We start from the raw sequence: 4289 nt of genomic DNA, 5'->3' as shown, positions 1-4289 counted from the left end.
GGAGGTCTTGAGAACGTGCGCCACTGTGGTTGAATTTGATAGGTACCTATAGAAACCTAGAAGAAACAGCTTATTCTTTAGTCTTTTTGCCTAAGCATAGCCATTAGAAAGTCATTCAGACATTCTACTGCAGGACAAACAGCAGCCTATCCCATCCCCCCTGGGCAAATCTCCATCAGATGCAAGATCAGGACAACCCAACCATTCATGGTTTAGCATAAAATAATCTCTAGTAAACTTTTAGGTTCCTTGTTAAAGTTGAAGATCAAAGATCACCCTTTGGCTGGCCAAAGTCATGAGTTTGTGAGTTGCAAATGTCTGAGTTTGTGAATTGCAAATGTCTAACAAGTCTCTTGCAGGAATCCTCCCCCAGGGTTAACCTAATCAGCCCTCTGTGAACTATGTGACACAGATAAGCCCCACCATGGCAGCAATCATGTGACTAACACTCCCATCTGCCTGCTGTCCATCACCTGACATCATCAGTACCTGGGCTTGTCTGCCCCTTTGTGATGAAGGGGAAGCAGACCACCACCCAATCACCTTAATGATCTTCCCCATCTAGGGGAATGGTTAAAAAGACTCAACCACAAGCAACCAGCGGCCACTGCCTTGCTAGACTCTGGTGTGGTCATGTGCTCTTTGAGCTATGGCTATCACCATGCTTCTTGACTTTGGTCCCCACCCCCACCTTAGGGAGGTGAATCCTCTTTCTTCCTTCTCTTTCTCTCTCTAATTTACTTTTAAATAAACTTTCCTTTCTTAACCTTTTTGTGTGTCACAATTCTTTGCATCTACTAGGATCTCTGGGTTCCCAGCATGCACATCCGGCTTGCCCGCTCTGGCGGTGCTCCGCATCTCCACCCTCACCCTGTCCATACCCTAACAGAATTGTACCTTGGTTACATATATTTTCGGACATCAGAAATTGCAGAAACCCATAAATCAATACATGTGAGATTTACATTGATCTGGTCCGGGCAGGCAGGACATTTCCAAGCAAAGGGCTTGCAGGTTTTAGGTGGATTCAAATATTTCCTAGCTGGCAATTAGTAGCAAGAGTCAGGCTCTTATCTGAGGCATTTTGAAATCAGTAGAGGAGATGTCCTGTTGAGATAAGGAGTTGGAAAAATTACAAGTTTCTTAACATGAAAATGAAGCCTCCTAGGTGGCAGACTTCAGACAGAATACATAAGTGTCTTAAAAGGCTCCCAGAGTTTGGTAGTACCCAAAAAATAGCTTTATAGGATCATAAAATACTTTGATTTTCCTTCTTTATCTGTTATATGATGTCATACCAGAGTCAACTTGGAAATTAAATCACATTATATAGGGAGAGTTAAAAAAAAATTAACTGGGCGTGGTGGCACATGCCTGTAGTTCCAGCTACTTGGAAGGCTGAGGCAGAAGGATCGCCTGATCCCAGCAGGTCTGGACTGCGGTGGCCATTAGCGTGCCACTGCACTCCAGTCTGGGTGACAGAGTGAGACTCCAATTCAAAAAAATAAAAAAGGACCTATCTCCCTAGGATTCTTCTTTAGGAATTTAGCAAGGTAAAAGTTCAGTCCTCATTTTGTTATCCTTTAATTCTCTCTTGGCAATTATAAGATCTGGCAGGGTAGGCTGAGAAGATGGATGCAGGATGTTGAGTTTTGAATGTGAGTGTGAAGGTGGGTTGTGGAGGGAAAGATGGGGAGTGCCAACTTTTCCAGGGAAGGCTGGTTGGGGTGGGGCAGCACGATGGGAGACTCTGGTTGGTCAGGAGGCACCACAGCAAGTCCTGGGGATGTGTGTGGAGGAGAGAGTAGAGAAAGGGCAAAAAAGAGGTGATGAGTCAAGACTACATTTTGTTTGTTTTTAATAAAATGGATGTGAGTGATCTTCACCCTTACAGCTCTCCATGGAAATAAAGAAATAAGGAAATGGGCATACTCTCAAATATTGCTTGAGGAAGTGGAAAAAATTTTGGTAAATTTTTTGGAGACCAATTCTACATATGTATTATAATTCTGCCTTTAAAAAATCTATTTTTAAGAAAGTAATTTGAATATAGACAGTTTTGTGCATGTAAAATTTCCTTACAGCCTTTTTTTATGGAACTGTAGATTGTTGAAAACAAGTTAGATATCTACTTTAGAGAGTAAATGTTGAGTTGAAGTTGCCTATATAAAATTAGTATCGGCCCACAGGGTAAAAACTGTAGAAGAGATCTGAGTCCTCAAAAGTTGCAGCTACAGTTAGAATTTAACAAATCTGTTATTTCTAGGTTTGCTTTCACTCCAACAGAGGACAATTGGTTATCTTCATGTTCTGACCCATGGAATTGGGGAGGAAGCTGCCCTGCAAGGCTGATAAACATATTCTCCTTTAAACAATGGGCCAAAGACTGCATAGATACAAAAGCAGCAGTTGAAGAACAGAAGTGACTCAAATCACCAGGGATACCACCTCCCCTATACCTTCCTCTTAAACTACCTTTATAATGGCTCACTGCCCAGGGGCTAGTAGCTGATGGTCTTGGGACTTGCTTTATAGGTAGCATCTATTATAAAACCTAAGAATGGTATTTGAGCTATTTTTCAGACTTTGTACTCTGGTGGACCTGAAGCCCCACTCAGGTCAAGAACACATACCAGGAAGCTGACTCCACCGGTCCTATGATGTCTTCTCCCAGAAATGGACTCTGCAACATGAAGGCAATTTCAACACCCCCATGACATCATGGACCAATCAGCAGTCCCTAGTCTCCTGTCTGTCAAATTCCCTTTTAAAACACTAGCCTCTGAAATCTCACAGAGGTGGATTTGAGAAATATCTTCTGTCTTCTTTGTTCAATTGCTTTATAATATCAAACTCTTTCTCCACTATAAAGGCTGCGTCAGTCCTGTTTTTTTTCTGAGCAGCAGGCATAACATCCTGGTCAGGCTGTAACAATAGCATCCAAAAGATTATGGGAGGTCCAGGCTAAGACATTAAATTCCCCACAGTCAAAGATAAATTTCAGGGAATAATCAAAAACCCTGTTTCTAGGTTTAGAAATTATTTGTCTAAATAGCAGTTCATGTGAAAAATATCTGTGATGTTTAATTTACCACTCTATGACATGGCTGGATAAAATAATAAAGCAACATTAAGTCAGATGAACAGAAGTCCAGGTCACTGCAAATAGCAGACTGTCCTGCCAGGTGCGGTGGCTCACACCTGTAATCCCAGCACTTTGGGAGGTGAAGGCGAGAGGATTGCCTGAGTCCAGGGGTTTGAAACCAGCCTGGGCAACTAGGCGAGACCTTGTCTTTACAATAAATAAAAAAATTAGCTGGGTGTGGTGGTGCACATCAGTAGTTCTAGCTACTTGGAAGGCTGAGGTGGAAAGATTGCCTGAGCACAGCAGGTTGAGGCTGTGGTGGTTGTGAGTATGACACTGCACTCCAGCCTGGGCAGCAGAGTGAGACTCCTACTCAAAAAAACAAAAACAAGCCTGGCTTGGTGGCTCAGCCTGTAATCCCGTGCCTTTGGGAGGCTGAGGTGAGTGGATTGCCTGAGCCCGCGGGTTCAAGACCTGCCTGGACAACTTGGTGAGACCTCATCTCTACAATAAATACAAAAAAAAATTAGCCGGGTGTGGTAGCACGCACCTGTAGTTCCAGCTACTCGGAAGGCTGAGGTGGAAGGATCGCTGGAGCCCAGCAGGTCGAGGCTGCGGTGGCCAGGAGCAGCCACTGCACTCCAGTCTGAGCGACAGAGTGACACTCCAACTCAAAAAACAACAACAACAAGAAACAAACAAACAAACAAAAACAGACTGTCCTCTTTGCTAATCAGACTGCGTCTATGCCCAGCTCAAGGCACAGTATATTATAGCATGAATACAGAAAAGTACATGAATCATAAATATACAGCTCAATGAATTTTCATGATGTGAGTACACCCGTATAACTGCTAAGGTGACGACTTGTTTCAGTTTTCCCAGGACTGTCTTGGTTTTAGCACTGAAAACCTTGCATCCTGGAAAAACCCTCTGTCTCAGGCAAACCAGGTTGTTTACCCTAGCCCAACCAGGTTAAGAAGTAAAATTAAGCCGGGCTCGGTGGCTCAGCCTGTAATACCGCGCCTTTGGGAGGCTGAGGTGAGTGAATTGCATGAGCCCATGGGTTCGAGACCCGCCTGGGCAACTTGGCGAGACCTCATCTCTACAATAAACCAAAAAAATGAGCCGAGTGTGGTAGCGCGCGTCTGTAGTTCCAGCTACTTGGAAGGCTGAGGCAGAAGGATCACTGGAGCCCAGCAGG

This window comes from Carlito syrichta, unplaced genomic scaffold (genome assembly GCF_000164805.1).
Source record: "Carlito syrichta isolate Samal-C Ts95f unplaced genomic scaffold, Tarsius_syrichta-2.0.1 Scaffold308206, whole genome shotgun sequence".
Classification (NCBI taxonomy): Eukaryota; Metazoa; Chordata; class Mammalia; order Primates; family Tarsiidae; genus Carlito; species Carlito syrichta.
The sequence above is the reverse complement of the archived record's forward strand: the minus strand, read 5'-3'. Positions refer to the sequence as shown.